Below are 26,665 nucleotides of genomic sequence, written 5' to 3' on the forward strand. Positions count from 1 at the left end.
AGGATGAGATGGTTGGATGGCATCACTGACCAATGGCCATGAGTCTGAGCAAGTTCCAGGAGTTAGTGTTGGACAGGGAAGCCTGATGTGCTGCAGTCCGTAGAGTCTCACAGAGTTGGACACAACTGAGTGACTGAATTGAACTGAACTGAGAGGTCCTGAAATGTTTTGTCTCAGCCAAAACATGTACTTTGGGACTTCCCTAGTGGCTCAGACAGTAAAGAGTCTGTCAGCAATGCAGACTGGGTTCAATCCCTGGTTTGGGAAGATCCCCTGAAGAAGGAAATGACAACCCATTCCAGTATTCTTGTCTGGAAAATCCCAAGTATGGAGGAGCCTGACTGGCTACCGTTCATGGGATCAAAAAGAGTTGGACATGACTGAGCGACTAATGCTATGTAAATTGGAGGAGAAGAAAATTTGACAAACGCTGGTATTGAATTAGCAACTGAAGTTGTGGACATGGAGAGACTCTGAGGCAGACACTGTAAATGATAGTCTATAAGCCAAAACTGAAACACATAACTTGTCAGCTTAACACAGTATTAAAAATAAAAATTGAGCCTGTCATGTGGCAGCCTGGATGGGAGGAGAGTTTAAGGGAGAATGGATACATATGTATGCATGATTGAGTCCCTACATTGTTCACCTGGAACTAACACAACATTGTTAATTGGCTATATCCCAATATAATATAACAAGTTTAAATTAAAAAAAAATCGAGCAGACATATAAAAATCAGAATTATTTCACAGCAGTTCAATAGAAGTGGGATTAGGAAATCTGGAGTCTATTGTAATTTTTATAAGAACACTAGTCTTATTGGATTAGGTAGGGTTCCACCCGTATGAGTTCTTTTAACCTTATCTCCTTGAAGGCCCTGTTTCCAAATACAGTCACATTGGGAGTTAGAGCTCTAACATAAGAATTTTAGGAGGATACCTTTCAGCCCGTAACATGGACTTAATGATATTCTCTGGTTCTTTGACCCCTTTACTTTCTCCAAGTCCATCAATCCTCTTTTTTCTTAATTTTCCTTCTTAGGCAGTATGGAGTCCATAGTTCTTCATTTCAGTAAAACTATGAATCTATAAATTCTTATCCCTTTGTCTTTCCATTATAACTATTCAATGAAATTCTACTCTTCAGTAAACCTTACTCTTCAATTCTCTATATCTACACTGCAGCAACCAAGAAGTTTTGGAAAAAAAGTGTACGATGTCTAATTACTATGATCAATTTTTGATTCTCTCTTTCTTTGTAACATCCTATCTTTTTCTTGTACACCTACCCAAACTTCTTCAAATATCTCTGTACTCATGGTTTCAATTTTCTCACTCCCTACATTAGCTTCCTAGCACTGTTATAACAATGCACCATAAACTTGGTATATTTTAAAATAACAGGCATTATTCTCTCACAGTTCTGGAGGCTAGGTATCCAATATCAAGGTGTCAGCAAAGCTGTGCTCCTTCTGAGGTCTTCAAGGACGAGTCCTTCCTTGTTCTCTTCTTCACTCTTGGTATTGCCAGAAACCCTTGGCATTTCTTGGCCTGTGGATGCAATCTCTATCTCTGCCTTCACATGGTGTTCTCCTATCTGATGTCTTTCAGTGCCTAAATTTTCTTCTCTAAGGACAAGAGTCATTTGACCCACTCCAGTATTCTTGCCTAGAAAATCTCATGTAGAGAGGAGCCTGGGAGGCTATAGTCTGTTGTTGCAAAGAGTTGGACACGACTGAGCTACTGAGCATGCACAAGCAATCTAATATGACATCATCTTAACACAATTGCATCTGCAAAAATTGCATCCAAAGTCACAGTTTCCAGGTGGACATGAGTTAAGGGGTAGGGGTTGGAGAGCATTACTCAAGTCAGTAATTTCTGAAGCTCCTAAACCCACTTCTATATAGCTGTAGGATCCAACTTAAAAACAAAATGAAACAAACCACCAAATACAAAACCACAACAGAAAACCCCACAAAAAAAAGGTAAAATTGCCAGCTTCTAAGAGTCTAAATTCAGTGAGTATATCTCAGTTCTTGTCTCATTTGTTCTCTTGGCCACATGTGAAACACACTGGTCACTCTCCTTTTCTGACAACACTCTCTTCACCTCACTTCCAAGTTGTCCTCCTATCTCTGTGACTCCTTCTCAACTTCCTCGGCAAATCTGTCTTCTTCTTTCAGGCCATTACATGTTAGAATTTCTTAAGACTCAATCTAATAGAGAAGCCCTGTGGTGATCAAGTAGGGAACATAAACGAAAGAAACAGGTCAGATGGAAATGTGTCACTCTAGAGAACTCATGAACCATTTAGAGGGTGCCTGCAACCCAGCTCTAGCCAATTTTTGCCACACTGGAGAGGGAACCTAATGTTGTCAGAGGTTCTAATTCTTTTGTTTGAATTCTAAAGCCCAGCCAGCCTCTTATAGAATAGAGAGGAACATGAGTAGTGAGTGATAAGATTAATAAGAATGATAACTTATGAGAGAAAGTAAGGACTGGAGTCTCCAGTCAGTCACTTATTTTCATCTTCTGTTTTTTGACTCCACACTCCCATTTTTTTGGTGTGTATGAAAAACAACATAGGTTCTACAGAGTCAATAACAGTGGGATTAAGATTTTAATTATTAGAACATCTAAGGAAGTGTTAATATTTTTAGTAGACACCTCCTTCACATTACCTTTAAGTCTTTAAGATTATTCTTAGACATATGGAACTCTGCTCAATGTTATGTGTCAGCCTGGATGAGAGGGGAGTTTTGGGGAGAATGAATACATCTATATGTAGGGCTGAGTCCCTTCACTGTTCACCTGAAACTATCAGAACATTGTTTGTTAATCTGTTTTACTCCAATACAAAATAAAAATTTAAAAAATTGTGCTTAGAATGCAGACAATGAAACTGGAAAAGTCCCATGTTAGTTCAATGAAAATAGCAGTACAGATGATGTGTCAATTATATTTCATAAGAAATAAGTTAAAAGTCATTGTATATTAAGAAGTGGCTCATATCTTTTATTTTGTTCCCAACAGGTCACTAACTTTGTGACCTCTGTCATCTTTGTCACCTATGCACGCCTGTCATGCAAATCTCTTAAAGTTTTCTTAGCCAACTGCAGTTTCCCTTCTAAGGTTGTATTGATTTCATAGCATTTTGTAGTTGGCACATCTTGACATGAACCATAGATGCTATTTTGAATTCTCAATGCCTTTTATTAGATCTTTTAATCAATTACTACTAATATGATGAGAAATTCAGAGTTTTCAACCACAGGCACTGTTCTCAGTGCTTCAGCTTGACAGCATATGAGATTGGAAAATAGATGAATTGAATTGAACCCAAGCTTTCTGACTCCTAAATCAAGTTTCTTTCCAGCTAACTGTTCTGCTTAATAAATGGTAATTTACTTTGATCCTTACAAGTTAAGTGAGTTGGAGATCATAACATGAGCACTTTAATTCAGATTCACATGCTTATGTGAGAGGGAAATAAAAAATCAGAAAGAGGGCTGAGGGAGTTATGGTGGGGTGGTATAGTGGGAAAATGAGAATCAGTCAGGATTGAAAGGATTTGGATATTTACATTTTAACCTAAATTTATGTGTGAGCGTATGTCCATTTTTATTTTTTTCTCGTCTATTAAAATCTTTTTATGTCTTTTTCTCTCTCTGTTCTTCCATCTTCACTTCCCCCATTTCTTCTTTTATCTACTGTTTATAAAACTACAACAGTTTTTGTTTGTTGAATTTAGTGGCTAAAGTGCCTCATTTGACTTATCATTAAACAGCAAATGCATAAGCATCTGTATTTCTTTCTTTCAAAAGAGAAATATAATCACTTTTTGTAAAATTAATTTATTTTTTATTGAAGGATAATTGCTTTACAGAATTTTGCTGTTTTCTGACAAATATGAATCAGCTTTTGGAAATGTACAGTTCAGTGGTTTTTATGTATTTAAAGAGATGTATAGCCATTACTACCATAACTCAAGAACATTGTCATCATCATTAAAAAACCCTACCTAATATGATCCCATAATTTCACTTATGGGTGTAAACCCCAAAGAATTGAAATCAGGGTCTTGAAGAAATATTTGTGCATTCATGTTCATAACAGCAATAGGTGGAAGCAAGTGGAATGTCCATCAGTGGGTGAATAGATAAACAAAATGTGGTACATATATACTATGAAACAGTATTCAGTTTTAAAAGGGAAAGAAATTCTGACACATGCTGCAACATGGCTGAACCTTGAGGTGTGTGTAGTTGTCAGGGGGTGAGGGGAGGGGGAAAGGTGAATTACTATTTAATGGGTACAGAGTTTTTGCAAGATGATTTCTGGGGATGGATGTTGATAATAGTTGCACAACAATATGAATGCATTTAATGCCATCAAACTACATTTAAATATGGTGGTGATACATTTTAAATGTATATTTTAACACAGTTAAAGAAAAGAAAAAAAACTCTGTCTGTAGCCATCATTAGTCACTCTCTAGTCTTCTCTCTTGGAGAAGGCAATGGCACCCCACTCCAGTACTCTTGCCTGGAAAATCCCGTGGACGGAGGAGCCTGGTAGGCTGCAGTCCATGGGGTCTCGAAGAGTCGGACACGACTGAATGACTTCACTTTCACTTTTCACTTTCATGCATTGGAGAAGGAAATGGCAACCCACTCTAGTGTTCTTGCCTGGAGAACCCCAGGGACGGGGGAGCCTGGTGGGCTGCCGTCTGTGGGGTCACACAGAGTCAGACACGACTGAAGCGACTTAGCAGCAGCAGCAGCAGCAGCAGCTGTCTTCTCTCTTCCCAGCCCGGGGCAACCACTAATCTACTTTCTGTCTCTATAAACTGGCCTATTCTGGACACTTAATATAAATGGAATCATCCAATATGTGGCCTTTTATATTTTGCTTCTTTTGCTGAGAATTATGCTTTTAATATTCGTGTTGTTGTGTGAATCAGTCTTTCATTTTTCCTGAATTGTACTTTTTTCCCCTTGGCCACGCCACACAGCTTGTGGGCCTTCTCCAACCAGGGTTTGAACCTGGGCCACGGTAGTGACAGTACTGAATCCTAACCAATAAGCCACCAGGGAACTGCTGCAAGTCTTTCATTTTTATGACTGAATGATATTCTAGTGTATGAGTGTACCACATTATGTTTACCCATTTATCAGTTGTTGGCTATTTGGGTTGTTTCCACTTTTTTGGCTGTTGTGAATAACACTGCTGTGAGCATTTGTGTATAAGTCTTTGTGTGGACATATGTTTTCATCTCTTCTGGGTAAACACCAAGGAGTTGAATTGTTGGGTCATAAGGTATTCTATATTTAATATTTCAGGGAACCATCAAACTGTTTTTCAAAGTGGCTGCACCATTTAACAGTCCTCCCAGCAATGTATGAGTGTTTCAGTTTCTCCACATCCTCACTGATACTTAATACACTCTGTTAAGATTATGGCCATCCTAGTGTGTGTGAAATGATATCTCATAGTGGAATTGATTTGCATCTCCACAGTGACTAGTGACATCTTTCACGTGTTTATTGTCCACTTGTGTATCTTTTTTTTTTTGAGAAACATATTCAAATCCATTGCCCATTTTAAGGTTGTCTTTTTTAAATTGAGTTGTAAGAATTATTCATATATCTATAATAAGACTTTTATTAAATATATGACTTGTGAATATTTTATCCCATTCTGTGGGTGGTTTTTTCACTTTTCAGATGGTATCTTTTGAAGTAAAAAGTTTTTAATTTGAGAAAGTTCAATTTGTCTATTTTTCTTTTGCTATTTATCATATTTAAGAAACCCAAGGTCACAAAGTTTTATTCCAATATTTTCTCCTAATGGTTTTATAGTTTTTGCTCTGACATTTATGTCTGCTATCCATTTTGAGTTACTCATTCATTCATTCATTCACATGTTCATTAATCCAGTTGTTTTAGGACCACATATTGTAAAGACTATCCGTTTCCTATTGAATTTTCTTGGCATTTTTGTTAAAAGTTAATTGACCATAAAAATATGGGTGTATTTCTAGACTCACAATTCTACTTCATTGACCTATACTTCTGTCTCTTGTGAGAGTTGGACTATAAAGAAAGCTGAGTGATGAAGAATTGATGCTTTTGAACTGTGGTGTTGAAGAAGACTCTTGAGTCTCTTGGACTGCAAGGAGATCCAATCATTTCATCCTAAAGAAAATCAGCCCTGAATATTCACTAGAAGGACTGATGCTGAAGCTGAAATGCCAATAATTTGGCCACCTGATGCAAAGAACTGACTTGTTGGAAAAGACCCTGATGCTGGGAAAGATTGAAGTTGGGAGGAGAAGCGGATGACAGAAGATGAGATGGTTGGATGGCATCACCAACTTGACGGACATGAGTTTGAGTAAGCTCTGGGAGTTGGTGATGGACAGGGAAGCCTGGCATGCTGCAGTCCATGGGGCCACAAAGAGTCAGACACTACTGAGCGACTGAACTGAACTGAAGTGATACTCTCTTGGCTACTCTAACTTTGTAGTAACTTTTGAAATTAGGAAGTGGTTGGGTCCCTTGTAATTAGGTCACTTGTATCTCCACATAAATTTTTGGATCAGCTTGCCAATTTGTGCATATAAGCTGGTATGAGTTTTGATAGGGGTTGTATTGACTATGTTGATTAATTTGGGGAGTATTACAATTTTAACAATATGCTTCTTCTGAGCCCTGCACATAGGCTGTTTTTCTTTCAATGAATTTTGTGGTTTTCAGTGTACAAGTCTTGTACTTCCTTGGTTGAATTTACTGTAAAACATTTTGCTCTTTTTGATGCTATTTAAAATAGGCTTGTTTTCTTAATTTCATTTTCAGATTATTCATTGACAATGTATAGAAATACAATTGATTTTTGTTTGTTTCTTTTATATCCTGTGACCTTGCCAAACTTATTTATTAGTTCTAACAGTATTTTTTATTTAGTGAGTTTATTAGGGCTGTCTCTATACAAGATCACATTGTCTTTGAATTATTTAGTGAGTTTATTAGGTTTGTCTATATACAAGATCACGTTATCTTTGAATGAATAGAATTTTACTCTTTCTTTCCAAAATGGATGCCCATTTTTTCTTTTACTTACCTATTGCCCTGACTTGAAGTTCTAGTTCAAGTTGAATAGAAGTAGTGATAGTAGACTTAGATGTTTGCTCAATGAAGAAAACTGAATCTAAAATCAGGAAGTATTTAATATGGACAGAACCAGGAAGCACAGGGTGGTGTTTGAGAGGAAGTACTTTGGAGTTAGAGCCTTGTCTTCCAATCTCAATTTTTTCATTTATATTCTTTGTAACTTTGGGTAAGATACTTAATCTCTATAAACCTTAGTTTTCACATATAATATGGGAATTATAATAGTATCTAGCTCACAGTTTTGTTATAAGGATTAAGTAAACTAAGCATATAAAGAGTTTAGCAAAATGCTTAATGTTACTCTAGTAACACTAGACAAATGTAAGCCATTATCATTATTATATAACAAAACAACTTTTTAAAATAAGAAATTGTTAAGAATATATCTTTCCATATTTTCCTAAATTAACTATTTTTTTTACCCCTATCCTGGGACTTCTGGTTACTTATTTAGATCATTACTAAATCTTCTTTTGATCACCTATTCCCCACTCCCTGTTGAAGCAATAAATGAATTAAACAGTAAAGTGGCTAGTGCTGACAGCATTGTATATATTTCTAGTTAATTTTTCTATTGCCTTAGAAGGATGAGGATATTAAATATTGAACATTTTCCGGTTTGCACCTTTTGTATTGCAGAGGTTGTATTTTAAGAGGAACTAAAGAAGGTTATTTAATATTTTATTTATATTTACATGCTTTTCCTAGGCAATTTCATTTAACAATATGATTGTAAGTGCTACCTATTTGCCAAGGGCTCTACAGTTTTCACTTCTAACCTGTACCAGCATTCTTTCTCCTGAGCTCATTCCCTCACAAATACTTTTTCATTTCCTCAACTAGTATGACTGCATTCCTTCTCCACTCAAGATGCACTTCTTTTCTAATTTTGGTTATGGCATCCTCACCTTGTTGCTGGTGAATCTCAGGTTTTCGTTTCATTGCAAAAGAAGTTGGAGACAAAGTGATAGTAAGAAGTGGATTTACTTAGAGAGAAACACACTTCACAGAGTGTGGGCTATCTCAGAAGGCAAGAAGCCCCAAAATATGGCGTGATTTGTGTTTATGAGCTGGGTAATTTCGTAGGCTGGGCTTCCCAGGTGGCTCAGTGGTAAAGAATCCACCTGCCAATGCAGGAGATGCAGGTTCGATCCCTGGGATGGGAAGATCTGCTGGAGAAGGAAATGGCAGCCCACTCTAGTATTTTTGCCTGGGAAGTGCCATGGACAGAGGAGCCTAGTGGGCTACAGTCCATGGGGTTGAAAAAGAGTCTGACATAGCTATTAAACAATTTCAGGCTAATGAGTGGGAGGATTATTCACCAATTATTTTGAAGAAGGGGCAGGGATTTCCAGGAATTGGGCCACCACCCACTTTTTGGCATTTTTATGATTGGCTTCAGAACTATCATAGTGCTGGTGGGTGTGTCATTTAGCTAATGTATTACAATGAGTGTATGAGGCTCAGGGTCCCCTGGAAGTTGAATCTTCTGCCATCTCGGATCCAACTGATGCTAACCAGTCTTTGTCATGTCCAATGGTTATTATCAGGGCTTTCCTGATGGCTTAGTGGGTAAAGAATCCATCTGCAATGTGGGAGACTCAGGAGGTGCAGGTTTGATCCCTGCATCAGGAAGATCCCCTGGAGGAGAAGATGGCAACCCATTACAGTATCCTTGCCTGAAAATTCCCATGAACAGAAGGGATATAGTCCAAAGGATATAGTCCAAAGGGTCACAAAGAGTCAGACACGACTGAGCACACACAATGACATGGTTATCATCATTCTTTTAAAAGTTGTACCTTGCCCCCTTCCCTCCTGTTTTATTCCTTCCTCAGAGATTTTATTCCCACATTCTTATCCGAAGCAGAGGGGCAACGGTCCATCTTCTGTAACTGCTTCAAGGCTGAGCAGGGGCATTGACTCTGCCTATCAGGATGCCTGATCTGAAACAGAGCATTTCTTGCTCCAGGGTTCAAAACTCCCACAGCAGAAACTGGTTCCCTTCCCTGGAGGGGGTCTTCTGGGAGTACATTTGGGGTGACCAGGAGGTGGGTTATGACAGCTACCAGAAGCTTGGCTTGCCATCATTCCTTCCTTGTCATGCTTTTCCTTCTTTTCCTACTCAACCTGGTCTCTACTGTTAAGAACACTGAAGTCTGTGTCAATAAGAAGGCTTAGAGGAGTTTGGGGCTGATGGAAAGCTTTTGGGCTGGAATTCTTTGGTGAACCAGCTAGGTTTGCTCGAGAATCTGCCTAAGCAGGTGTGACATTGGTTAAAGTCAGACAAGGAAGAAGGGGTATGGACTCTGGTAATTCCCAGAGGCCCACCTACTGCTTCCAGAAGGAGGAAAAGAGGCTCTGGATGCATTTCTGGCATGGAATGGTAAAGAGGCTTATAGGGTTGAGGAGAGGTTGAAGATGGTAGAAGAGTGTTGAGGCTTGGGTCTTCTGTCTGGGGCTCCTGTTCTTCTAGGGCTGCCCCTAGTGAGGGCTTTTGTTTAGCTTGAATGGGCCCCAGTTGGTAAGGTTCCCTAACATAGGACCTACATAACTCTGGGTTTTCTCTTTGGGCTGTAAAAGCCTGTACATATGGAGCTTCTGCCCATTTGCCCTACCCTTTGCAAAAGATGTCTAACTGTAGGATTGTACTATAGTTGAGGCTCCCAGTTTCTGGTTAGGCCTCATTGTTTTCAAGTTTATAGGTGGATGTTCCAAAAGAAAATGAGCTTTTTTTGTTTGTTTTAAAGAATCTAGAGAAAACTTTTCAGCTCAGTTCAGTTGCTCAGTCATGTCTGACTCTTTGCGACCCTATGAATTGCAGCACGCCAGGCCTCCCTGTCCATCACAAACTCCCAGAGTTTACTCAAACTCATGCCCATCGAGTCGGTGATGCCATCCAGCCATCTCATCCTCTGTTGTCCCCTTCTCCTCCTGCCCCCAATCCCTCCAAGCATCAGGGTCTTTTCCAATGAGTCAACTCTTCGCATGAGGTGGCCAAAGTATTGGAGAGAAAACTTTTAGCAGTGACTAAAAATGCACCTGAGAGATGAGTCCTTGGGGATGGAGGAAGTGTTTTCTATTGTCCCTTTGGGGAGAGAATATTCTTATACCAGAGAGGACTCGTGTTAGGAGGTCTCATGGAGAGTCTCTAAAGGAGGACTGGTTCCAGGCATCCCCATCCACCTAGTCCTGTTGACTTTATCCACAGTGAGGGTGGATACTGCCCATGTGGCCAGGACCCAGCATCTTAGGGCCTATGTCCTATCCTGACATCTGTGGTAACCCAGGATGATTGACATTCCTGAAGACTTTTTATAGATTTTATAGATTGTGCTCGCTTCGGCAGCACATGTACTGAAATTGGAACGATACAGAGAAGATTAGCATGGCCCCTGCGCAAGGATGACACGCAAATTCGTGAAGCGTTCCATATTTTTAAAAAAAAGAAAAAAAAAAAAAAAAAAAAGAATAGATTTTATAGATTAATCCCTGTGTTCTGGGAAATGTTCCCCTGGAATGGACTTCCTCATGGTTCTGAGACCTGTTTAAGTTCCAGTCTTTTTCTCTAAAAAGGTGGTTAAATTTTGGAAAACAGGCGCTGGCCATTAAGAGAGATGGTTTGTGGAAAAACAACAACAACTCTCTTCTCCCTTCCCTGTTGTGGGCAGCACCCCTGGGCCTCAGTGTCATCCTTCCCCCGCCCCTTCCTACACACAGGCTCCGGCTAGCCACTAGCTGGCAGTGGGACTGGGTGCATGAATGGACGTGGAAACTGAGGCAGAGGCACTGAGACTGTAGCCAGGGGGATGGTGGGTTCTGACCCTGGAAGGACATTCCCAATTGCAGGACTGGAGGGGAGGCAAGCACAGCAAATGTGAGTCATTGCCGGGGCATGTATCCCTGGGGTGTGGCCATGTGCCACACCCATCTTGAATTGTCTGCCCCTCCCTAACACGGTGGGATGGGGGTGGGGTCAGGGTGGCCCTGGATGGGGCCAGACAAACACCAGGAGGTGGGCAATGAAGGATGGTTCCACCACCCTGGATCCTGTGGCACTGGACCATCCCCCGCCAGCCCCCTTACATCCTGAGGGCATAAGCACAGATCTCCAGCTGGTGAGGGAGCTCCCAAATGGATTGCAGTCTCTGTGATCATGGCACAAACTCTAAGTAAGGCAGTATTTTATGTTTTTACATAGTTGGACCTGTTAACAGTTAGTTAAATGGTGGATAAGGGAAACCGTGAGTGAAAGATCCTATGGTCTGGGTCCCTAGCTGCCTGGGAGGATGGCTGGAAAAGTTCCCTGTCATTCCTTGTGCATATGTAACAGTAAAAAGTAGAAAACCTAGCGACAAGGTTGAAAAATGCCTGCCAGATTTCTTTTTCTCGTTTCCAGCAGAGTAAGGCAGCACTTCTCAAGCACAAGGGAGGTGAGAGGTTGTTTGAAAAGGCAACAGAATAAGAAAAAGAAGGAGAGAATAGGAGAGCCAGAGAGCCTTGGTGGGAAGTACAGTAGCAGTGAAGCTGTGCTTACTCAGTTCTCCTGGCTGGCTTTTCTAAGATGTTGCTCATGAATTTCAGGCTCTTGCTTCATCACAAAAGAATCTGGGGATGAAATGATAATATGAAGTGGATTTATTTAGAGAGAAACACAGTCTGCAGACAGAGTGTGGGCCATCTCAGTAGGCAAGAGAACATTGAAATTTGGCGTGGTTAGTGTTTATGGGCTGGGTAATTTCATAGGCAAATGAGTGTGAGGTTTTAGTCCAATTATTTTGGGGAAAGGGTGGGGATTTCCACTACCCACTTTTTGGCCTTCAGTGGTAGACTTCAGAAGTATCATGATGCTTGTGATGTGTCATTTAGCATATGCTAATGTAATATAATGGGTGTAAAACGAGGCTCAAGGTCCACTAGAAGTCAAATATGCTGCTGTCTTGGACCCAGTTGGTTCTAACCAGTCTTTGTCATATCATGTCGCTTTTATCATTCTTTCAAATTTTGTGTCCTGGACCCTTCCCTCCTGTTTCAACCTCACAGGTAGTTAATTCACATAACTTTTTAAATCAGAAAACTTGGTATTATTCTCCCCCTTACCATCTACCCCAGTTACTCACTAACTCACTGTTAGTTAACTTTGAAGTCTATGATTAAACGTTCCTTGTGGCTCAGCTGGTAAAGAATCTGCCTACAATGTGGGAGACCTGGGTTCGATCCCTGGGTTGGGAAGATCTCCTGGAGAAAGGAAAGGCTACCCACTCCAATATTCTGGCATGGAGAATTTCATGAACTGTATAGTCCATGGGGTCACAAAGAGTCAGACACAAGTGAGCGACTTTCACTTTCACTTTCATTACCTCTCCTTCTCCACCACCTTAGCAATAGTGCTGTTTTTATTCAAAACTTTGTTGGGGTTAATTCAGTAGTCTTCTACTCAGTCTCTATATCTCCAGTTTCTTCTTATACAATCCATTCTGTACATCAGTAACAACACGTATTTTTCTAAAGCATGTTTCTTATCACGTGGCTTTTCTGCTAGCAACTTCAAGTGGCTTCCTAGCCTCTGGATAAATGCCTAAAAAATCCTCTCCAAACTTCTTAGCATAATGTACAAGGCCACACAGAAACTGTGTCAGGCCTATTTTTCTAGCTTTGTTCTCTGCCACTCTGCTGGTAGTCTTACCTTTGCTAATACTTTAGAAGGAAGAGGGATACAGTGTTGATGGTTTGTCATGTTTCACATGAATTGCTTGTTATTCTCAGAGATATCATAATTGTTATGCTTCTGTATGTAGCACTTTATTTCTTCTGCTTGGAATATTTCCTGTTATATGTGTAGAGATGTTCCTGAATCTATGCTTCTAAGACCTCTGATTTTATTCATATCTCTTATAGCTCATTGGAGTAGCTTATCTTTTAAAAATAAGATTGTATTACTCTCTAAATTGTGAATGCTTTCAGAATCACACCTTAGCCTTCTTTGTCTATTTCTCTAGACTCTGGCAGTGTGGTGTGTGCAACATGGACATATTAATAAATGTTTGATGAATGAATAAATGAATGAACATAAAACACAGGGGTTGCCTAGCAGTTTATTTTCTGCTGATTACACTGTGATCAGTGTAATCACTGATCACACTGGCTTTAAGGGACCAAGAGGTTTGAAGTTTCAGAAGGCTGTTACATGTATTTTTGTGATATTTGACATGTTAATCTTATGGAAATGGATTAATTACAAATGCTATTTCAAAGGGCTTAGTTTCTTATCATAAGGTCATTGCTAAAGGATAAAGTTGATGAGATTGTGCTGAATAATAATGTGAAAGCCACATTTCTCTGGTTGATCAAGCTGTGAATTACAATAAAAAGGAGAAAGATTTGATATTGTGGCTTTGAGAGTCTGCTTATTGGTAGTGCCAGTCCTGGCAGCACATGGATGCTGCAGATTAAAACTTTCAAGCATTTTATAGTTTAAGGTTGCTAATGTTGATTAATAGTTTTTTTTTTTTAAATTTTTTAAATAGATACATGTATATATGTATGGCTGAGTCCCTTCATTGTTCACCTGAAATTATCACAACATTGTTTAGTGGCTATGCCCAATATGAAAGAAAAAGTTTAGAAAACAAACAAACAAGCCTCAGGAAATGTCATGTGTACCTCAAACACTTGATACGCACGAAAATGAAGATGTGTATGTACACATGAGCCATGTTTCTCTTTGATATTGTTGATTGATGTTGCATAGGTGAAACATGCTTTACAAATGTGGTTGTTCATTTAGGAGGAACATGGAAGACATCTTTATATTCAGGTTTAGTTCATGGTTTGTGTTCACAGTCATAAGATAAATCATAAGATAGTACTTCAGAGGTGTTAGAAATGGTCAGTTTTAGGTGAAGAACAGAAATGTACTAAAATATCAGGAACTCCAGTATTTTAAATAATATCTAAACAGAAGAAAAAATAATTTTCAAAAGTTTAAGTAAAAACAGTGAAAGTAGATTTATTTCTCTTGCATCCTAACATAACTGACTTTTGAAACTTAAAGAAAGTATGTACCCTTAAATTATATGAAATATTTCAGATTCTTCATACTTTGATTCAAATCAGATTTTCTCTTTCCTTTGTGATGAAGAGAAAGATATGAAACTTAATGGGGATTAGGGATCTTGGAAACGTATAGAGAAGACACACGGTAAAGGAATGACTGCTAAACTAGAGCTCAGAAGACAGGGACTCTAGCCCTGGCTCTGACTGCAACTTTTTAGCTCAAGAGGGCAAGTCTCTGGACCTCCAAGTTCTCCTCTCCATGTGAAATGGACGTGGTCATAGTGCTGTCCTCTCCTTCCCTTCCTCAGAGTTCTTTTACTCCAATCAAATGAGATAATGTAAATTCATCTTCTCCTTTTTTTTTTAATTTTATTTTTTTTTCATCATCTCCTTTTTAAAAAAGATTTATTAATTTTAATTGGAGGCTAATTACTTTACAAAATTGTAGTGGTTTTTGCCATGCATTGATATGAATCAGCCATGGGTGTACATGTATTACCCATCCTGAACCCCCCTCCCACCCCCCTCCCACCTCCCTCCCCATCCCATCCCTCTGGGTCATCCCAGTGCACCAGCCCTGAGCATCCTGTCTCATGCATCGAATCTGGACTGGCGATCTGTTTCACCTATGATAATATTTGTGTTTCAATGCTATTCTCTCTCTCAGATCATCTGACCCTCGCCTTCTCTCACAGAGTCCAATAGATCATTTTCTCCTTTCCTGTACTTTTTCTCTATAATGTTCAGCAGGCATAACAAAGAGGTCAGGGTGATAACCAATCCTTCAGGGTTGTGGAGAAAACGTGAATTTAAATACTTAGATAGATGGTGTGTGCTGTGTTTAGTTGCTCAGTTGTGTCTGATTCTTTGAGACCCCATGGACTGTAGCCCACCAGGCTCCTCTGTCCATGGGGATTCTCCAGGCAAGAATACTGGAGTGGGTTGCCCTGCCCTTCCTCAGGGCATCTTCCCAACCCAGGGACTGAACCCAGGTCTCCCATGTTGCAGGCAGATTCTTTACCATCTGAGCCAGCAGGGAAGCCCCAAAATACTGGAGAGGGTAGCCTATCTTTTCTCTAGGGGATCTTCCCGACCCAGAAATAGAACTGGGGTCTCCTGTGTTGCAGGCAGATTCTTCACCAGTGAGCTACCAGAAAAACCCTGGATAGACGGTACATGATAAAAACAAACAAACAAACAAGGAAGAAAGCAGTAAGATGAATGGGGGCCCCATGAAAAGTTCAATGTTATGAGATTAAAAATCATTCTTTCCCCAGACTGTATGAGCTATTGAATATTTTATGTATAAGGACTGTTTGTGAAATAGTCTGTTTTCTTCAGTTATACCCTTAAGAACACTTAATTTTTTTTATTAATAGAAGGATTTTTTTTTTTTTACAAACCAACCATAGAATTGCAAATGGAAATCAATTCCATTATAATTTCATTGATTTGGGAACTGTGAGTGAACAGCTAGAGCACAAAGAGAGATGGAAAAGAAAAGTTGGCAGTACCCTTAAGTCAATATGTTGAAATCTTTCTTCTTTCCTGACTTCAAAATTTTTGACATTTAAGAGCATTATATGACCAATTTAAGTATTTGTATCTTCTAAGTCTTTAGTGACGGGACAAGTTAGGATAAGTATTGCAGGGAATTGTCAAAAGAAAAGTACTGCTTAAATGAAATGGGTAAGAAACATAACTTACTCTATTTTTCTTTTTTCCAAAAATGTGTTAGTGATACATCATTTCATTTTAGAATGAATACTTTTAGCTGGTTTAGTCTCTTCACAACTCTTCATTAGAAGAAACAAGGCATGCTTTTTGTGGAAAGTACAAGAGTAACAAGCACTATCTTTAGTCTTAAGAAACTGTGAAACTGGATGATTCCAAATTGGACAGATACTGTTATCTATTTATTATCAAAGAATGGGATAATTTATTTTCACGAATGCTTCTGTTTATCACTGTCTAGTTGAGTATTACTATTAAGGAAAAGAGTTTTATATTTGAAAAGAGTCATGGATCTCTGATTGCTTTTGTAAATGTCAGGGATCATAGACACTTAGATTTGGTTCTGCACCTTGGCACTTTAAATAGTTTCCAATTTTCTCCATGGTAGCATTCAATTGATTTCTCTTTTGGATTCTTTTATAACAGTCTTATTTCACACTCCAGAGTGAACTAAATAAGAATATTATAAGCCCCAACAACTCACCAAGAGACAAGAAAAAGGGATGGGAGGTGTGAGTACCAAAGGATGCCTTTTTATCCAGTGATCCCTAGATTGTGTGTGCAAAGCCTGAAGGGTGGACACTGGGAGCTATTCGACAATCCAGCTGTCCTTCTTTGTGCAGCTTTGAAAGCCAGAGGGACTGGAGGGTGAATGAGGTTCCCGTGTACATTTTGAAATATTTTGATGATACGTTCTCTTTATTCATTTTCTTTTCTTTCACATGACATGTTATTCAGAAATTTGATTTAAAAAGTGGAAATAAATGTAAATTCTTGGATTTGTTGTGGTGGTGGTATATATAGTTAAACTCGTGGTTTTTTTTGGTAAGTAAAATGTAAGAGTGGTTGAATTAATGTTTTTCTCTTCAAATGAGAGGAATTCGTTTTGGATTAAAAGAATATTCTTTCTATATAGGAACAGATAAATCTTAAAAAATATAGCTCAACACTAGTTTAATTATTTCTCCTCCACTCAAAATTTGATCCTAATTTAAGTAAGCCTTTAAATAGAGGCTTTGCCCTTTTCTTTTCAAAACATTTAGTACTAAATTACTCCTTCTAACCTTTTCAGAAAATGTAGGAAAAATAGATCTTTTAATAATTCACTTTTAAAATTATTCAAACTGACTGTTGCTTGTACAAATAAGGATATTTGGGCATTTTATGTTTTATTTAGTAAGAATATCCTCTTATAAGTGAAAACCCAAGAATTTAATTTTTCAGGAATCTGATACTTAAAGCCTATTTTATAAAATGTGCCTTGGCTCTCTCTCTTATTTGCCAATATCTTCTTTTCTTCTTTTAAACACAATTTTCTTTCATTGTATTAGCTGATTCAGAGAAGATGAGCATCTGCACATAATGAATTTTCTTAGTTTCTTTATAAACAGGATATCTGAGATATGTAGCTCAGAGAGGCAGGGTACCATGCTAGCTGTCTACAAACATTCAGCAGACTATCTATCACATGGCTAGCAGTGAAGTTCATTTATGCAACTCCAGAAACCAGGCAGAGGACCAGTGAGTAGGAGCACATGTTGATTCAATATAAGGGATATGTGTTTAATAAACAGAATTGTCAAAAAGTGGATTGCCTTGGAAAATAGTACATTTCTCAATACTAGAAATGTTGGTTAAAAGTTGATTAATCACTTGCTCAAATATGCAACAAGTAGAGAATAGGGTTAGCAGACTTCTAAGATACACAGATTTCAATATTATAGAATTCTTTATTGTGAAAACACAAGACAGTGATAAGTAGAAGAGAATATTAAGAGTTTCTTTAGAACTAGCATTTCACTTCTCGTTAGGCAACCTTTATTACTCTCCCAGGCACATAGTTAACTGGTTTTTTTTCATGCTTATTCTAACCCTCTGAGCTTTTCTTTATGAAAATTGTTGTTATAGTTATTGTTGAAGATATTCACTATATTGCTTGTAATAAAAATTTATCTCATATATATTTCTTTTCTTAGCTGGCCTATTGCTGTCTTGTCAAAATAGTGATATATGTAACAGTTTTTATTTTCTTTGTGTTGGTTACCGAAAATTTTTTTTGTTAACTGTGGGTTCCACCTTATAGAGTGCATTTTGTGTTATAAATTGATTTCTGGCTTTCTCTTGACTTTTCTATTTTTCTTCTATCTTCTTGCTGGCGGTCCACATCCCATCCCAATTTTCTTACTTTGTCCTCTTTTAAATTTTATTTTATCTTGTAGTAAATATATTGTAACATCTTTGGAACATAGCAAAGTAACAAAAGTATAAATGACCACATTCCTGATGTAAGCACTTCTTAAATTTATCCTCTCTTGAAAACATTTTCTGAGGTGTGATTTCCTTCCTCAAAAAAAGAAAGAAAAGAAGGAAGGAAGGAAAAAAGAAAGAAAGAGGATAAACTTAAAAGTAAATGCAGAGAATGAGATATAGGTATGAGAATGGAGTGGGACTGAGACCAGTGGACTACAGACTTGAATTTCTGGTGGACTGGAACTAGGAGGGATGGATAAAACGCAAAAGGGGGAAGTAGCTGTTCAGAGTTACCTGTCTGTGCCCAGGAAAAGGCTAAAACTGAGGTGGTAGTCTTTTTCTTCTCAGGTGTCCTGGACAGGCTCCAAGTCTGTTTAGCTGTTAGGAGTCACGTCTTCACATCTCTTTTAAAACCACAAAGGTAAGAAGAGTCATTTCTATTACTGTCATACTTTTTTCTGTTCAAATTGGTTTTGTGATTGCTCCATTTAATCACGAGATTTCTCATTAACAATTGTGACTAACTCAACCTGATGTGGCAGATAAGATAAAAGTGAGACCAAAAGAAGCCCCTTTCAGGTTCAAGAAAGCATTAGCACTAATTTTGAAAACTTAAGGAAGTAAGTTTATGAGTCACAGTCTCAAAAATTAATTTTTTGAAGTATCTATATACCAAAATATAAAGGACGTTAAGAGAGAGAAGTTATGTTTAAGTACATTTATTATAGGTATGCTCAGACATGTTTAGTAGTAAACATTCTTCTAGTTCAGAATTTGACCCATCCCTGAATTTAACCCTTTTGTAAGCTTTTATGAGTGATGTCGAAGAGGATAAGAGCTGATGGTTTCAGAGGTTCATGGTTTCAGCTGAGATTTTTGTCTTCATTTGAATAGGGAAAGTTTCAGAGGAAAATGAGAAAAATACTGCCCTATTGGGTCCTCCACAGTCATGAGAAATGACAGGAGAGAATTCACTTGGTTGAACTATTTTTATTTTACATTAGCAAAGGGTGAAGGAACTCTTTCAGAATTTGAATTGGTATCTGGTAGAAAGAAAGTGAACTTCCTCCGTTGTGTCCGACTCTTTGTGACCCTGGGTACTGTAGCCTGCCAGGCTCCTCCATCCATGGGATTTTCCAGGCAAGAATACTGGAATGGGTTGTCATTTCCTCCTCCAGGGGATCTTCCCAACCCAGAGATTGAATCTGGGTCTCCTGCATTGCAGGCGGATTCCTTACCGTCTGAGCCAAAACAATTTGTGTAATAACTTTATTGAGGTATAGTTTACATATCATAAAATTCACTCCTTTTAAGTGTACAAGTCAATGAATTTTAGTAATTTATAGAGTTGTGCAACCAACATCTCAATCTAATTTTAGAATATTTCCATCATCCCAAATGAAACCTTCTGTCCATTTTCAGTGACTCTGTATTCCCACCTCCAGCCCAAGGCAATCACAAATCTACTTCCTGTCACTATAGATTTGCTTATCCTGGTTGGTGTATATAAATTAAATAATCTAAAATACGGTCTCTTGATTCTGGCTTCTTTCCTTAGCGCTGTATTTTTGAAGTTCATCAATCTTATATCAAATATTTGAAGTTCAACATCCATGTTGTATTCGTACTTTATTTAAAAAAATTAATTTGGCTACACTGGGTCGTAGTTGTGGCACATGAGATCTTCGATTTTCATTGTGGTTTACAGGGTCTTTAGTTTCGGCATCAGAGATTCTTTAGTGGGGATTTTTTTTTTTTTTAAAATTGTGGCATGTGAGATCCTTTTAGTTGCAGGATGTGGGATCTAGTTCCCTGACCAAGGATTGAACCCAAGCCCCCTGCATTGGGAACACAGAGGCTTAGTCACTGGACCACCAGGGAAGTCCCTAGTACTTAATTTTTGTTCTCAAAACAGAGTAGACAATTGGGCTGATTATCATTTTCATTTTTTATACATTTCAGTTAGTGTAGATGCTGAAAAGGGACAATTGAGTAGGTAATATGAGGTTTTACAAATTACGTCATGTATAAATTATCTGAATGTTCAAGATAGAGAGGTCTTTTTGTGTTGTTGTTCTGAGTTTGTCTTTCTCAGTTTGCCTCATTTGTCCAGTTATTTTCTATGTGTGGATATAGCATGATTAGTCTTTGAGGAAAATGATAATTACTTTTCTATTAAAAAATTTGAAGAATTTTTCAATCTTATAAATTGAGCATATTTGTCCATTTCTCTTTGATTAATTTAAACTTTGCTAGCATTTATCTTGTAATAGAAAATTCTCAGGGTTTTAAAAAATATTTTAAATTTGTTTTTGTAACTTAATCATTTGTCAGTGTGATGTACTGAAGTCAGATGGAAAGAGAATGATACCAAAGTAAGACACTGTAAAAAACTAGAACAAAGAAGGAGAGTACTCTTTTTTTTTTTTTTTTGCTGTAGCCTTCCACTTTCTTTTGAATACTGCCTCGTTGTCCTTACAATGTTTAAGCTGTTTTCAAGTATGAAAAGATTATAGTTGAAATCATGGAAAATGAGAAATGTTTTAAACAAGGATTATTGGCTTCTGTAGTAAAACTATTTCTCACGTTTATACTTCTTTATATCTGCCAAGGGTACTTTATCCTGGTGTGTGTGAGTGTGTGTGTGCACTCAGTCACTCAGTTGTGTCTGACTTTTTGTGATCCTATGGACTGTAGAGTGCCAGGCTCCTCTGTCCATAGGATTTCCCAGGCAAGAATATTGTAGTGGATTGCCATTTGCTACTCCATGGGACCGTCCTCACCCAGGGATCAAACCCATATCTCTTGTGCTTTCTGCATTGGCAGGTGGATTTACCACTGTGTCACCTGGGAAGCTGTGTTACCTGTTGATTATTTATAAACTGTTTTATTTTTCCATTTGTTTGAGGCATTAGTGGCTCTTGGTGATTACCTTTCTTACTTCATGGAAAATGTTCATTGAAAGTATTAACTGACCTCGATTTTATTTTCTTCATCTGTCCCTAAAATAACCATGTTATTCATGTCCTCTAAAGTTGCTGGAATGGAGAAGGCAATGGCACCCCACTCCAGTACTCTTGCCTGGAAAATCCCATGGATGGAGGAGCCTGGAAGGCTGCAGTCCATGGGGTCGCTAAGAGTTGGACACGACTGAAGTGACTTAGCAAAATTGCTGGAAAAATCATTTAGTATTTTCATCAAATACTTTCTAGCTTCTTTGGCTTTGGGCACCCTATTTCATAATTTTTCAACCTGTGTTCCTACAATCAATAGAATAAGAAACCTGTTATATTAAAAGTAAGTTATTATATTGAAAACAATCTTGGGATTTAGTGTCAGTTTGAATGCCTCCTACCTAACTTTCTAGATGTGTAGCCATGGAAAAATGTCTGAGCCTCAACTTCTTCATCTCAAGGGTAGGGCTGATATCATCTCTGTTCTTACAGTGATAGGGAAATAACCAAAATAATGCACTTAAGTAAAAAATGTATCTTTTGGATATAGTAAGTGTTCAACAAATATTCTTTGATTAATTTTTCATTGAATAATTTGTTCTTTTTCCTGTTGTATTTTGCTTTGCCTTCCTTTTCCTCAATGCATTATTTTACATTGCTTTCAAATGTATGTTATATTAACTTGGAGCCTTATTTCAGCTTCGCTGTTATTATTGACTAATGCAGTCAATGCTTACCAGGAAGTATGTACATTATTAGTCAGATAAATATGATAGAATTGTTTTTTTTCTTGATTTCCAATTAATCTACATTAGAAATCAAATAAAAATAATTTAGAAGCTATTGACCAATATTTACCTCTGAAACTTACGCATGTGTGCTAAGGTGCTTCATTCATGTCCAACTCTTTGCAACCCTATGGACTGTAGCCTGTCAGACTCCCCTGGCCAGGGGATATCCCAGGCAAGAATACTGGAGCAGGTTGTCATGTCCTCTTCCAGGGGCTCTTCCCAACCCAGGGACTGAACCTGTGTCTCTTACTGTCTCCTGCATTGGCAGGTGGGTTCTTTACCACTGGGTTTCCCTTGTGGCTCAGCTGGTAAAAAATCTACCTGCAATGCGGGAGACCTGGGTTCGATCCCTGGGTTGGAAAGATCCCCTGGAGAAAGGAATCTTATGACTATACTTATGACTATACAGTGGAAGTGAGAAATAGATTTAAGTGGCTAGATCTGATAGAGTGCCTGATGAACTATGGATGAAGGTTCGTGACATTGTATGGGAGACAGGAATCAAGACCATCCCCAAGAAAAAGAAATGCAAAAAAGCAAAATGGCTGTCTGAGGAGGCCTTACAAATAGCTGTGAAAAGACCTGAAGTGAAAAGCAAAGGAGAAAAGGAAAGATAGACAGACCCATTTGAATGCAGAGTTCCAAACAATAGCAAGGAGAGATAAGAAGAAAGCCTTCCTCAGCGATCAGTGCAAAGAAATAGAGGAAAACAATAGAATGGGAAAGACTAGAGATCTCTTCAAGAAAATTAGAGATACCAAGGGAACATTTCATGCAAAGATGGGCACAATAAAGGACAGAAATTGTAGGGACCTAACAGAAGCAGAAGATAGTAAGAAGAGGTGGCAAGAATACACAGAAGAACTGTACAAAAAAGATCTTCACGACTCAGATAATCATGATGGTGTGATCACTCACCTAGAGCCAGACATCCTGGAATGTGAAGTCAAGTGGGCCTTAGGAAACATCACTATGAACAAAGCTAGTGGAGGTGATGGTATTCCAGTTGAGCTATTTCAAATCTGAAAGATGACACTGTGAAAGTGCTGCACTCAATATGCCAGCAAATTTGGAAAACTCAGCAGTGGCCACAGGACTGGAAAGGTCAGTTTTCATTCCAATCCCAAAGAAAGGCAATGCCAAAGAATGCTCAAACTACCACACAATTGCACTCATCTCACACGCTAGTAAAATAATGCTTAAAATTCTCCAAGCTAGGCTTCAGCAACACGTGAACTGTGAACTTCCAGATGTTCAAGCTGGTCTTAGAAAAGGCAGAGGAACCAGAGATCAAATTGCCAACATCTGCTGGATCATTGAAAAAAGCAAGAGAGTTCCAGAAAAACATCTATTTCTGCTTTATTGACTATGCCAAAGCCTTTGTGTGGATCACAATAAACTGTGGAAAATTCTGAAAGAGATGGGTGTGCCAGACCACCTGACCTACCTCTTGAGAAACCTGTATGTAGGTCAAGAAGCAACAGTTAAAACTGGACATGGAACAAGAGACTGGTTCCAAATAGGAAAAGGAGTACGTCAAGGCTATATATTGTCACCCTACTTATTTAACTTATATGCAGAGTACATCATGAGAAATGCTGGCCTGGATGAAGCACAAGCTGGAATCAAGACTGCCAGGAGAAATATCAATAACCTCAGATATGCAGATGACACCACCCTTATGGCAGAAAGTGAAGAAGAATTAAAGAGCCTCTTGATGAAAGTGAAAGAGGAGAGTGAAAAAGTTGGCTTAAAGCTCAACATTCAGAAAACTAAGATCATGGTATCCGGTCTCATCACTTCATGGCAGATAGATGTGGGAAAGAGTGGAAATAGTGGCTGACTTTATTTTTCTGGGGTCCAAAATCACTGCGGATGGTGACTGCAGTCATGAAATTAAAAGACGCTTACTCCTTGGAAGGAAAGTTATGACCAACCTAGATAGCATATTAAAAAGCAGAGACATTACTTTGCAACAAAGGTCCATCTAGTCAAGGCTATGGTTTTTCCAGTGGTTATGTATGGATGTGAGAGTTGGACTATAAAGAAAGCTGAGCACAGAAGAATTGATGCTTTTGAACTGTGGTGTTGGAGAAAACTCTTGAGAGTTCCTTGGACTGCAAGGAGATCCAACCAGTCCATCCTAAAGGAGATCAGTCCTGGATGTTCATTGGAAGGACTGATGTTGAAGCTGAAGCTCCAGTACTTTGGCCACCTGATGCCAAGAGCTGACTCACTGGAAAAGACCTTGATGCTGGGAAAGATTGAGGGCAAGAGGAGAAGGGGACGACAGAGCACGAGATGGTTGGATGGCATCATTGACTCGGTGGGCATGAGTTTGAGTGAACTCCGGGAGTTGGTGATGGAAAGGGAGGCCTGGCATGCTGTGGTTCATGGGATCACAAAGAATCAGACACAACTGAGTGACTGAACTGAACTGAACTGAACCCACTCCAGTATTCTGGCCTGGAGTACATCTCTGGGAATGGGGTTGTTGATACCTTACAATAATAGGAATGCATCAATGAATGTATGGCAGGGCCACCCCCTCTTCTGCAGCCATGTTTCTTAAGTACTTGGTGTGTGTTCCATGTAACTTAATGTAGACTTGATGTTACAGTGAATTATTGATAATCACTGGAGTGGGGATGCCTTGACTTTGGGTCTCATAGCCTTTATTTCTGTAGTATTCCTATGCCACCAGTTCTATGAGTTAGTTTTAGATTCTAGTGAAATCCTGTTAGAAGTTTCCACAAAATTCTTGAAAATTTGATAATTAATTGGCTAATTAAAATATTTTAGTTAACAAAGCTAACATATTATTTTAAAAAATTTGGTGCTTATATTTTTCTTCTTCTGTAGGCTTTCCCACTTTACCTTAAGGTTGGGTCATAGCGACCATATGAGTTGGTCATAGGGACAGCATTATTGGAAGTTTGGAAGATGCACTTTTATTAAACTTTCTCTCCAGAGCAAATATGTGTGAGAATTTTTCTAGTAACAAAGTGCCCTGGTACAATGATACAGCAATTTGTAGCGGATAGACCTTTCCACACAATACGGAATAGTAGCTGCCTAGGAGAGCTAGCAGTGGTGGGCCCCACAGACCCGTCAAAAACCACTTGAAGCAGACTGCTATTGGCCAAGTATACTGCTATGGGACTCGAGGGACCCTGTGGAGTCATGGCAGATGTTACATACAGTCATTTACTGTCTAGATGAGCACAACTAAATATTTGTTTCTCTGTGCTTTTCTTTTCTTTCGGAAGGATGTGATTCTAATCCTTGCAGTGTGAGCTCAAAAGCCCTAGTGGGAAGAACCACATTTTTTTTTTTTTTAATGTATATGTAAGATGGAGGAGTTTTACAACTTTAAGAACTTAGACAAGTTTTTGGTTGTGGACTCTGAATTTTTATACCTTAAAGCATCAAAGCTATTACTTCAGCCTGGAAATATTCAAGGTCAAGTATTACCTTGATATAAGAGAACTTTAGTTTGATCTTTGAAGAAGACTGAATTTTTATAAAAATCTATATTATTGGCTCTACTAGAATAAGTTAGCTGCAAAAATACTCTTGTAAGAGTGGGCTTATTAGATGAGACTATTTTGGTGGTGTTTAATTAGTTGGAGTTCAGTTTGTGACATATACAGTAGATTCAGTTTCAGTTCAGTCACTTAGTCGTGTCTGATTCTTTGCGACTCCATGGACTGTAGCATGCCAGGCTTCCCTGTCCATCACCAACTCCTGGAGCTTGCTCAAATTCATGTCCATTGAGTTGGTGATGCCATCCAACCATCTCATCCTCTGCCATCCCCTTCTCCTCCTGCCTTCAATCTTTTCCAGCATCAGGGTTTTTTCCAACAAGTCAGTTCTTCGCATCAGGTGGCCAGAGTATTGGAGTTTTTGCTTCAGCATCAGTCCTTCCAATGAATATTCAGGGTTGGTTTCCTTTAGGATTGACTGGTTTGATCTCCTTGCTGTCCAAGGGAACCTCAAGCATTTTCTCCAACACCGCAGTTCAAAAGCATCAATTCCTTGGTGCTCAGCTTTCTTTATAGTCTAACTCTCACATTCATACATGACTACTGGAAAATCCATAGCTTTGACTAGACAGACCTTTGTTGGCAGAGTAATGTCTCTACTTTCTAATATGCTGTTGGTCACAGCTTTTCTTCCAAGGAGCAAGCGTCTTTTAATTTCATGGCTGCAGTCACCATCTGCAGTGATTTTGGAGCCCTTCTGAGCTACAAGGGAAACCCGTACAGTAGATTAGGTTCACAGTTATTTATTCTTTATGGCAATAATTAGCCAAGATATCGCCTTCCTGCCTCCCAATTAAACATTTCTTATGGGAACTTTTAGCTTGTGATAATAAGGACATATCAGGACCGAGGAGAATGCATATTGTTGTATTTCCAGAAGATACAGTATGTTCCCAGGTTGGAAGTGAAGTGAAACCTCTTGTGGGTGGAGCCCACTCATTTCTATTTCTGTGCCTGAAATCCAATTTATCTATTTTTTTCAGCACCTTCATTCCCCTGTAAAATGATTTCTAACTTACTAATGGGAATCTTCTAGAAATATTTTGTGTATATTCCTGAAGGAGTTAGTCCTTCCAATGACTGTAATACCCTTTCTTTTCTTTCGGTTTTTGGTTTGACCTTTCTTTTGATCTGTCCTATGGCATTCGGTTAAACCAC

General features: G+C 38.6%; 1 non-coding gene across 1 annotated transcript; it reads left to right on the forward strand.

Moving 5' to 3' along the window:
* The first annotated feature begins 10,510 nt into the window (after positions 1–10,510).
* LOC122419945 lies at positions 10,511–10,617 on the forward strand. The gene has a single exon (XR_006263145.1). It is a non-coding gene; the product is annotated as a U6 spliceosomal RNA (small nuclear RNA).
* The last annotated feature ends 16,048 nt before the right edge of the window (positions 10,618–26,665 follow it).

Source organism: Cervus canadensis, chromosome 17, assembly GCF_019320065.1.
Source record: "Cervus canadensis isolate Bull #8, Minnesota chromosome 17, ASM1932006v1, whole genome shotgun sequence".
Classification (NCBI taxonomy): domain Eukaryota; kingdom Metazoa; phylum Chordata; class Mammalia; order Artiodactyla; family Cervidae; genus Cervus; species Cervus canadensis.